Consider the following 12,091-nt stretch of genomic DNA (forward strand, 5'->3'; position numbering starts at 1 on the left):
AGAGAAGTACTTTGTAGAATCATATAATTGTAACGTGGCTTGGATTGAAGGAACCCCAAAGATCATCAGGTTCCAGTCCCCCTGCTGCAAGCAGAGCCACCAGCCTCCAGATCTGCTACTAGAGCAGGCTGCTGAGGGCCCCATTTAACCTGGTCTTGAACACCTCCAGGAACAGGGTGTTCACAACTTCTTTGGGCAGTTGTTCCAGCACCTCAGCACTCTGTGTGAAGAACCTCCCCTGGACATCCAATCTAAACTTCCCCTCCTTGACCAGAAAACCATTCCCTCTTGTCCCATCTACCCTTGTAAAAAGTTGATTCCTCTACTGTAATGCCCATCATGACACAGCTCTCTTAAAACTCCCAGCACCAAATTGGCATTTTCATTGCATCGTCTTTTTCAGGACCAGATTGCAGATGGCTCAGTGGCAAAACAGATTCAGCTATGGAGGATTCCTGCACTCTGCTAGTCTCTGGGCTGTAACTTTAAAATACAATTTCACAATTGTGGACTTCTGAGTCTTATTTTTCTAAACTAATATTTAAATTAAGCCCTACCAATTCTGGTCTCAAAGTTTGCTGTTTAATCTACAGCATATTTCAACACAAAATTATGCAGGCTGAAGCGAAGAGTGGTATATGGTAGTGGAGCAGATTCTTCTGTTTCATGTATATTTGAAAGCTGAGAAAGCTTCTGCTGAAGTCAGACGACACAGCCTTGTCAAATGTTCACGAACGAAAAGATGGAATTAATTTGCAGTATCTCATTTGCCATCTTGAGTTTTGTCATGAATTTCCCCTACTAGGCAGCCTGAAATGCCAAATGAAAAAGTGTTTTAGTGAGAGATAATATAATATATTAAGAAAATGTTATTGATCACAGTGTGCTTTTACTGGAAGATGACTTTTTCTGACCGGAACACAAGGGACTTTGCCTTGTTATGGTAGGAAAATATATTGTAATATGCAAACAGGATTATTGTTAAGGTCAGAGCAACTTTGTTTTTACATTCCACTTCCCCTGGAAGCAAGCTTCTCCACAGCAACGCTGTCAGCTTGGCTGGGGTAAGAACAATTTCAGTATAAAACTTTGAAGAAAGGGTTACAGGGTCTGCTTCTTGAAGCAAGGTAACGAATGCTGTTCTCCACATCTCCCAAGGTCAGGACTTTAAATTCAATAGGCATTACTGTAAGCATTTTATTTTATTTTATTTTTTTATGATGGTAGACTGGGGTCTGGTGGTTCGTAGTGTTTTTAGGTTTTTGTTGCTGCTGTTTTGTAATGGTGGTTGGTTGGAATCAATTAAAGCACGTTTTCTTGTCCCGCATGTGTTGATATGCGTATGTTACAGAAAGTTGTCAGTTTTGGTTTAGAGTGGCTTTCACACACAAGGACTATGAGGCACTTAACTTTTATGTGGGAAGATTAGCCAAGTGGAAGAGTCTGTGTTGCTCACAGACAGCTTACGTGGGTATATGAACATCATTACTCTACAAAGCGTGAGGACATAAATTTGTGATGGGCTGCCCAGTACACGCAAGTTAGAGCAAGGACGTTTTTAAACATGTTTGATTTAAGGAGGTCTTCCACTGCATAAGCAGTGGCTTGAAGCCATAGTCATCACTGCTTGTGGTGACATTGCTTTCTGCTGAAGGTCTCAAATTATACCACAAGAAATAAACGTGTCTTCATGACAATACTTCTTAAAGGCATTTCAAGCTATTTCTAATGAAATTTGCCCAAAACATACGCTGCAAAACATAACGCTTTGCCAAATCTTGTGGTGTTTTTGGTTTTTTTTTTGTGATTTAGATAATATTACTTTGAGTCACATTAATTTAGACTGGAAACACAAAGGCATTTCAGTTAAGCCACTGCAAATCCAAGAATATTGTATTTTCTTTGTTTGTTTTCCTTTTGTCCCGCTCCACTTCCAGCACATTCCTCCAGTGGTTTTCTCTGTCTTTGCTGCAATAAATCTCCACTTCAGTGAATTTGAAGATATAAACCTGACTGGAAAAATTCATCTCTGGTACAGAACCAGGTTACTAACCCACTTGAAGTTTTCCATGTGACAAAATGCTTTCTTTACTTTGACCAGTCATTTCTGGCACGGGCCAAGCAATGTTACAGAAACTCTTGCCAGAAATCTGATTTCTTTTCTTTACTGCTTTGTCTGATTTAGTCTGGACAACAATAGGTTCTTGGTATAAATCACAGGAACAGATCCCAGTTGTGGGAAAGCCCTATTTCCCTCACTCTCTTTTGCAGACTCTTCTAGCACATTGATAGCCATGTGCAGGAGAGAGACCTCTTGTGTTGTTAAAGCAAGCAGTTAATAGTAGGAATTGGAGATTGTAGTTCCTGGGTTTTAAGAGAATAAAAAGAGAGCAAAAAGCAAAACAGATTTATTTATTTTTGTCTTTCTCTGCAAGAATGTGGTACAGTTTAGTTAGCACAATAAACACGACTTCAAGTGCAAGCATAGCAAAGGTTACAGAGCAGTATCACTAGATTTCCTGCATTAGTAAACTCATCATCATTCCTTCAAAGGATGTTTGGAAATATACAAAAGAAAACCTTCTGGTTTTCCTCCTGTGCTTAAAGAGAAGGCAAGTTGCTACCATCACTTCAGTTTCAACCCCCACAGGACCTTGCTGCAAGGCAACTTGGCTCCTAGGCTCAAGTCAGTGAGCTCCGGTGTGTGCCCTATGGGAGCTGCTCTCCTAAAGATGCTTCATGTTGCCACATATTTTGCTACTATTTGGCAGGAAAGCGATGCCTGGTGTTTGTAAATCTGAGGCTTCCCTGGATGTGCCAAAGCTCACCCTGCTCACAAAGCATCTCTTGTGCAGGATGAGGTCTCCAAAATGCAGCGATGTTGGGCACAGCTGGTGCCGTGTCCTCATCAGACATCCTCAATAGGACTAGGTAGGGTTACAGCACGTGTCCTGAACTGCACAGCAACACATCTGTTCGGCATTTCCTCCCAACCTTTTGCAACTGGCTCTCCAGAACCCTGCTTAAAATATCACTAGAATCAGCTAAATGGTGCTAGCCCCGTGGATGAACTTTACTACTTGGTTTGATGTGCCTGAAAAGATGAATTATTTAAGCATAAATCCATTTAGTTTTCATGTTCCCTATCCTCCTGAACTGAGAGATGAGGGAAAGAGAAGTGAAAAAAAGAAACCCCGTGGGAGAACAGTTTCTGCTGCTTAAATCAGAGCCGAGTTGTTTTATTTGGTTTTAGAATCGTTCTTGGTGGGTACTGTGAACAGGGGAAGGTACCTGCAACTGTTACTGTGTTCTGTGCTGAATGTGGGAATACAGCAGGAAGCAGAAAAGACAACAGTCCATAAAATCTCTGTGTGTTTGTAGAGGAATTTGACTTAATGACACCAAAGATCTCTTTGCCTATGCACCTAATTGTAATGCGGTGAAGAACATGTACTGGTAAGCAGAGATATTGAGCTAAAACACGTAGACGGTGTTTACAGCGGCACAAAGCTGCAGTTCTTGCAAGAGCGAAAAAATGCCTTCCCGATTATTTTGTGTTGTTACACCTCATAGAAGTTTTTTAAAAGCATTCTGCACTGATGGATTGAAAGATGCAGAATACCTCATCTCTGCCGGCGATGGAGGCGTAGGAAGAGACCCTGGGCAGATGGGAATGGCTCCTTGCTCAGCCGTGAGCCTGCTTGTGAGCTGCCATACGTCTCCGTGAAAGGCAAAGCCGCACAGGCTGGATTTGAATAATGGAGTTGCCATTAATGTCTAACACAAAAAGATGATTGGTTCTAGGCGTGATTTATGGGAAGCAAGAAGTGGTGAAGTATACGGTACACAAGGGGATATTTATGCTGCTAATGCTTAAAACACAGCCAAATGCACTGCGTGCTGCAGCCATTTCAAATGGCAAAAACAAAGGTGTGAGTATAGCAGTAAATCCAGTTATTCTCTGATATTAGAGTGTCCCCAAATCAGGATCTGGCTGCTCAGTCTCTTCAACACGCAGAGCAAGGCTGATAAGCTACTATTTAGTTACTGCCTGTTACAGGATTATCAGCTTTGAATCAAAGGGAATAATTCCAAATGTGTTAGGATTTAGGATACATTGTTTCGTCTTCATCAGTTTCTAATGCAAGAATTGTTTTCTTCCAATTTACGTGTAAATAGGCTTCCAAAATCTGTTGCTGAGAACTGAGATTTTGTCAGATTATTTTGTTGGGGTTTTTTTCTCCATCAAATGACTCCTGTTTTGCTAATAACTGTCACGCTGCACCTCCACTCGGCGTTTCCTTCATCCATCCGCCTGCAGGAGCTAACAGGAGCTCTCAGAGGTGTAGCACTTGGCTGCTTTGCAAACTGGGTGCTCCGAAGGTACTCGGCTGTGCATTTAGATTTTTTGAAACGTTAAAGCAATTACATTTGATTTCTAGAAGAGTAATTCATTGTCAGTTCAAACTAGATGAATTTCTCACAAGCACGGAACGCTTCCCGTAGGTTCGTGAGCCCAACAGATACACCGCATTCATCATTCTGCAGTGTTTTATTTTAAAGCACATGAGCTGCGTCTTTAGTCTCTCTCTGTTTTTTTTAAACATGCAAAATATTAGTGTGATTCTCATGGTAAATAACACCTTCTGCTCCATTTACACATATCTACCCTTCCCCATGTTACCTCAGAAAAACACTGGGAGTGAGGTACTGGAGAGCCCTCATTATGGGGCTGGTTAATAGCTCCCATTATCTAATGTTGCTAGCGGTGATTGCTTCTGGCTGGTTTATTTCTGAGGCAGAAAGATGTTATTAAATAAAGAGCATTTGGTGAGCTTGAGATCAATTCTGTCTGATGCAGCAGGTTTGCCTCTATTCCCTAACATAGAGTTTCTACACCAAGCTCCGTATTTGGAGCAGTTTGTTTCTCTCAACCTACTGTTTGGAGAAGACAAGAGGTACAAAAACCAACCTCGTTGGTTCCTAAACCTCTCCAAGCAGAGCATGTATTAGCTAATCTTAACTCACTAAACAGCTTGGCATTTTGAAAGAAATTGTTTGTTATTAAGGAAATGCAGATGAATACCTGTCTGTGTGTGCTTTGTAGACTTGAACCAACAAGATTGGTGTATCCAAATTATAGGGGCTTTGTCTGGCATGAATGAGATGCTACTTACGTTTTCAGGTAGAAAGAAATCAACAGCTATTAATTTGGCAGAATTATTTATTCCTTACTGATGATATTTTCAGCGTATCTAATCAGTGCACTCATGAATAGAAATGAAACAATTTAAATAGAGGCACTGTACATTGTATGATCTTGTTTTCTCAAACTGTTCCATAATGCAGTGAATAAATTTGTCTGTTCTTCTGAAAAGACTTCTGCAGGAATCGTACACAGTGCTTTCACCTCTATTATTTAATATGAGTGTTTTATAACTCTTGCAAGATGGTGATTTCTGCTTCTGCTACAGGCATCTGGAAGAAATACGCGTTTGAGGGGAACAGAAGGAAAGTAGAATCTTATGGATTCTGAAAATCCAGACATGCTCCGGGAGCACTTGGCTGAAAGGAGTGTGAGATGAACGTGATGAAACAGTCTTATCTCAGGCTATTCCCTAACCACCTGAACAGCAACGTTCAGATTTATAGAAGGTAAATTAATGAGTGAAAAAAAGTTGGTTTGAGTCAGCATTTGAACTCAGGATGCCTGGTAGTCTTGGAGCCATAGAATGGCTTAAATTAGAAGGGACCTTAAAGATTCACGGAATCACAAGGTTGGAAAGGACCTACAAGATCATCTAGTCCAACTGTCCTCCCATTACCGTTGCTACCACAAGCCACTAAACCATATCTCATAGCTCCTCATCCAGATGCCTCTTGAACACTGCCAGGGACAGCGACTCCACCGCCTCCCTGGGCAGCGATTCCAGTGCTTGACCACTCTCTGAAAGAAAAAGTTCCTTCTTATGTCCAGTCTAAACCTCTTCTGATACAACTTGTGGCCATTTCCTTGGGTTCTGTTTGTTGCCTGGGAGAAGAGGCCAAGCCCCTTCTCATCACAACCTCCCTTCAGGAAGTTGTAGAGTGCAATGAAGTCTCCCCTGAGCCTCCTCTTCTCCACAAAAAGCACAAAAAAACATCCAAAATTCAAATCTGGGCTTTAAAGGATACTTATGTTGAAGTTTTAGGAAGCTGGATTTTTTATTATTACTTTATCCTTCTGGGGGCAGGGGATTTCTCTTACTCCAATTTGAATATCTTATATGGGGATGTTAACTTGTCCTTGATAAGTAGCAATATAAATAGATCATGCAGGTAAATCTAAAACAGCTGGGAGCCAGGAAATGAAGGTGGCACTTTATTCTTCCCATTGGAAGGATGCAGATACTGGATGCCATCATGATTTGTGTTACAGTATCTTTCAGAAGCTGCGACTCCACTGTCTTCAGGCAGGTTTTCGGTAAGCGAAATCTCTCTCCCAAAGCCCACTGTTTTAATAGGTTTTAGTAGTGTAGTTAATTCCTAAGTCTCAGAATACAAATGCTTGCTTCTCCTCACTAAAACCCTCCTAGATCCTTCACAGTAAGCCATGGCATAAGTTTTTCATTTCCAATCATAAATCTCTAATCCTTGGGAATGGGTTCTGGACAGTGAAAGTGAAACTGCCTGCTGCCTTTATGATCTATCAACCCCCCACCCCCTTTCTTTTTTAATTCCTTTTTTTTTTTTTTTCAATGTGAGGAATTTTAATCTCACAGTGAATTTCAACACCAACATGCTCTTAAAGACCTTCAAGCAACCCCCACCCCCTTAATCTTTTTACATTTTTTGTGATTAGCAGAGCTTTTTAATCCTAACACCAGACCCAACACCAACTGTTAACTGCGCTTGGTGTTTTACAGCTACCTCTAAATCCTTCTAGCAGTCCGAGACCAGCATTATATTTATCACTCTGAAACTACCAGCTGTAAGATGTTGTGGCACTTCCCGAGTAGGTTTCTTTTTCCCACTTTCTCTTTCCTTGTTGTGGATTGATAAATGCAGCGATCAGTGTTAGGTTTTTTATATGACGACTTCCAGAAGAGTGTGTAAATAAATGCTTTCCCCCATCACGTCTTTTTCTGTTCCTTGCCTTTATCCCTAACCAGAAGAAAAGAACTCCTTCTACCCATGTTTGTGATTAGTAGCACAGAGCGTAGGTGGAATATGTTCCAGTGGCTCTTTTTCCCCCTCCCTCTCCTTCCCCTTACACCTATTAATGTATGTGAGTAAGCTAATGCTATTAGGTTCTGCAGGCTGGTTGGTACACAGGGAAAAGACACCACAGCCATCAAAGCCTTGCAGTGCCCCAAACCCTCTTTCCATTCTGCCAAAGGTTCCATATGTTTGTCCAGATCTTATATCCAGCTGCTTAGAGAAGAAAGACTAAAGAAATTCCTGTTATATACTTAGTGTGTTTTTCCCCACCTGGAAAGTTGCGTGGGTGTTTACAGTCTCTGCAAAGAACTGCTCTGAATTAGCATTAGGGAAGGGGGAAAGGGAGAACTGAAGAATTGCAAACTCCGCTTCTCTTTTGTTGTTGCTGCTTGATTTCTACTTGTTTATTTCTTCCCCCTAGGGAGGAGCAGGGAAGGCTTTGGCCAGAAGCATTCAGTCCCCCCATATGACCCTCTTTTGTTTAAATCCTAAAATCATTTTTTAAGGCTGATGGAAAAGAAATGGAGGAGTTAGGCAGAGACAGAATAAAAAATAACACTTCTCCATAATTACAGTAGGTAATAGGAAACTCTGTCTTCTGCTGCTAATGTCTTTCCACAGTATTTTTCTCAGCTGTGTTTTTCTTTCCCCAACCAAAACAGCTGCATTTATTACTGGCAGTGGAAGCTTCAGGAAGACTCAGATTTTAAAGCAAGGTAGGAAGGTTTTATATGTGTATGTACATGTAGATCTGTGTATGTACGTCTAGACCGATGGCCTTCACTGTGTGAAAATTCCTTTTCTATAGTCTTCTGGGTCTGCAAGTTCAACTATTTTCCTCTGTCAATTGGAGTAGTAAAAGAAGGTACTTCTTCCTGTGCTCCCAGCCTTGCTGAACCTCTACGGCAGCCTTGTATAGACCTCTGTGGTCTTAGAGTATGAAGACCATATCAGCTTTGGCAAGAATGCTGCTTTTGTGCTTAAAACAAGAGCAAAAATGCAAAGTTGCACGTTGTTTAAAGTTGCAAAATGGAACCCTGCCCTCCCCTTGTGAGACTGCCATGCCTCCATTCACACCTTTGAGTTCGTTCTTCTAATTACCTCCAAAACTTTGCCAAGGGGGCAAAAATCATAGGAACTGTGCAAGGCAGAAGTAGGCTTCATGGTGAAGTGGCTGCGGAGGGCAGCTGGTGTGCTGGTTGGTCTTCTGAGCTTCAAAGGTTCATGGATGTGGAAGGAGGGGATGAAGGAAGAGCTGCTGTGGGAGCTGGCAGTGTTCATCCCAGGTCTGAAGTTATACATCTGGAAGCCTTGATGCACGTGCAGAGGCTGAAGAGAGGGAAGCCCTGAATTTTAGCATCTTAATGACTATATTGCCATTTTCAGTGGTACGCTGGAAGGGTTTATAGGAAAGGGCTGTGATTGAGGTGACCAACAGACAGGAACTGTGGGAGGCAGGTAAATAAAGAGCTGAGGATAATGTTGATGCCTTGGATGAAAACATAAAAATCTGGAGTGATGTCTTCAAACTGACTGCAGTGTTAGCGACTGCAACGGGAACTTCTGAACTTGAGTGCTGCAGTTGTTTTATGCTGCTTACTTCCCCTTCTCTGGCTACGTTTCTTAAAGAGATGTTTCTTGAACCCTGCCTTGAATCTCTGAAGTGCTTTGTAACTGTTCCCTCTCCAGGCAGTGCTCCGCACAGCTGTTTCTTGCACAGCGTCCTACCTACATGCAGTATAGAAAATCACTCTAGATTATAAAGATAAAAAGGAAAACATATTTATCAGGCGTTTGTCGACTTCAGCAAAGAGGGAATATGTGTTTCTTTGAAGTCTTGCAGCTAAAAATCACGCTGAGAGTTGATTAATGTAAAAAGTTAGATCCTCCGTCACCTCTTCCTTTTCGTTCCAGTGCTGAGTTCCAATCACAGAACATGTGTGGTGGGTGGCCAGCGATCCCATTATCGTGTTCCTCCTTCAGTGGAGCTTCTACAATCTTTTTTCTTTTCCTTCCCCTGGGATGTATTGTAAAAATCAATATTCCGGCTGATGGGAAGGAAGGAGTGGTGTGCAGGTTGATACCCAGGGATCTGCAATCTGTTAGGTGTGAGATTGCTTTCTCTCTGCAACGGTTACAATCTTGATCCTATATAGTGCCTGCAAATTTTGGTTTTATATATGTAAGACATGCGCGTTTTACGATAAGTTTCAAAGGGATGGAATTGATCAAGGCTGCTATCACAAATAGTAGATGCTCAGTCCCTAAAAATTGCTTGTATAAATAAGCAGTTTTCCAGAAGGTGACAGTCTTAATCCCTTGCATCAAATTTTATTCATTCTTCCAGTGCTATAAATGTAATTTCCTCAATAGTTTTGAAGCTTGGAAAGTGTCAGCCTTCAGGATGCTCTGTGCTTTAGAAATCTCTTCACCTCCCTTAAAATAGCAGAAGCAGTGACCAGTGAAGCTGAAAGGGAAGAAGATGATGATTAAAAACTTAATATAAATATGTGGAAAACAGGGAGAATCTCGAGTTTAGAGGAAGAATAAGAAATATTAATACTGATGTAGCCCTGACAGCTGTTTACGAGGATGGATAGTGATAGGACAAGGAGGAATGGTCTTAAACTGAGACATGGGAGTTTTAGGTTGGATATTAGGAGGAAGTTTTTCACTCATAGGATGGTGACGCACTGGAACAGGTTGCCCAAGGAGGCTGTGGATGCCCCCTCACTGCAGGCATTCAAGGCCAGGCTGGATGTGGCTCTGGGCAGCCTGGTCTGCTGGCTGGAGACCCTGCACATAGCAGGGGCTTGAAACTGGATAATCTTTGTGGTCCTTTTCAACCCAGGCTATTCTGTGATTCTGTGATAAATCCCAGCTGGGTAGCAGTCGTTTTCTGTCATTATGGACGTAGTGATCTTTAAGTGAAAGATTTATTTTCTTATCAGTCCCATAAGTGATACGTTGTTGCCTTCTCAGGTGTTGGACTGCAGAAATGAGGTGCCTTTGAATGTCAAAACTGTGGATGCTGTGAGCAGGGCAGTGGATAGATATGCAAAGCATGTTTTTAACTGCTTGAAACCCAGGAACGCGCTGTACCTGACCACAGCCTATTTCAAGGTCTGTCAACTTTGAGGATTCAGCGAGCTGCCCGTGTCTCTTTCTGAACATGCCTATGAAAATAATTGTGAATGATTAATTTTAATTACTGCTGGCTCAGGGCAGATCCTTGGCTACGAGGATGGTTTTTTATTACAACATGTTGAAGGGTTTGTTTGGGCTGGAAAACTTTGAAACTTCACAAGTATGAACGATGACCTCAGGAATATATATACTTACTTACTTAAGAGCAGTGCAGAAACTGCCTCTGGGGTATGTGTGTGTAGAAATGCAGAAAGCACTTGAAATTGGTGGTAGGTGGTGGAGGAATGGCTGGAGGTGAAGACAACCCATGGCTGCTTCTGTTACTTTATAGTCACTCTTCTACTTCCATGTTCTTCTAAACTGGAAGCGAGAAGAGAGGATGGCCATACCAGTCTACAAGGACCGTATTTCTATTTTAGCTTTCAAATATGTTGCTTCTACCTTATATGGCCACAATCAGAGTAGTTGTCCTCCAGAGCAATCATATTAGACTTGCACATGTACATCCTGTAAAATCTAACCCATGGGTAGTGGAGTCTTACCTCTTTCAGAGATGCAGCTGAGGCAGACTGATGAAATCTGACTGGATACCTAACTTCCCATAATCTGGGACGTGCCTCAAAGGCTGTTGGAAAAAGAATAGATCTGAACCTCGTTTCACCTTCAGTGACTGGTTTTCTAGTTACTGGAACAGCTTTCCTCTCCAATACTGAACCTGAGCATTGCGATTCCAGTTCAGCAAGTCTATTTATTTGTGAGGCTGCAGTGTGTATGTAGATGTGAAGATACCTAGGACACACAAGGAAGTCCTTTGGCTGAGTCATTAGCCTCGAACTCTGAAATCCACGGGTGAAACCATGTGCTTGACTTCACTTGTAGCTTTGCCAGTAGCTTGCTTTTCTGACCTTGCTCAAATCACTTAACCTTTTTTTTTTTTCTGATGTTTTTATTTTTCTATTAAAAAACATTCATCTGCTGGGCAGAGACTGGATTTGTTTATTCTGTTTATGTTCTTGCTTAGTACTAAAAAGCATTCAGTTATGGCTACGTGGAATTAGAATAAAATCTATAAGCAGAAATAGAATTTGTTAAAAAAATCCCTAATCAGAAGTGTCTGCTCATGGAAATATTTGTTTTCAGCCAATGAAATTCAGTTCAGACTTTATACCGTACAGGCGTGCAGTTCAGCAGCACTGGTTTATGTTCCTTAAGAGTCTTGAGGAATATTCCTAATCCAAAAGTGGCTTTCAGGAAGGTTTCCATAGAAGTCTTGCTGCTTCTGTCTTGAGAGCAGAGCTCTGTAGTCAGCTGAACTTCAAGCCTGAGCTGTTCCCTATACTCCTTAAAACCCTCTCATTTCATTCTACTTAGCTATTTCTATAATCCTTACCAGCCGGGGATGACATTGTCCTTTCAGATGGAGGCAAGCATTACGTTTTCCCAAGACAATTTATGGTGGCATCAGGAATGGAGCCCGGACTGCCTGAGCTCCAGCCTGGTGTTTGGTGGTAAAATAATGCCATCTCCATTACCCAGGCGATGACTAAGCTGTCCTTGTAACATACTGTGATGGTATATTTTCCTGCTTAAATGGACATGTTCACAGAATTGATTACTAAAAGTTGGCAGGCTGGACGGCCTGCAGCCGTGGTTGGAAGATGCCAAATTTGTTGATGGTTAGCAAAGTGGAGCTCTTTTATCTTCTTCCTTTAGATGTGCCTTCAGTTAAGAGATAAGATGCGCT

The 12,091-nt window shown here is 41.8% G+C and overlaps 1 protein-coding gene across 20 annotated transcripts in view; it reads left to right on the top strand.

Annotated features, from left to right (window-relative positions):
* Positions 1 to 12,091, top strand: part of KLHL29 (kelch like family member 29) — a 397,537-nt gene that overhangs the window by 71,614 nt on the left and 313,832 nt on the right. The window lies entirely within an intron of this gene.

This window comes from Coturnix japonica, chromosome 3, assembly GCF_054131305.1.
Source record: "Coturnix japonica strain WE chromosome 3, WE-NBRP24, whole genome shotgun sequence".
NCBI classification, from domain to species: Eukaryota; Metazoa; Chordata; class Aves; order Galliformes; family Phasianidae; genus Coturnix; species Coturnix japonica.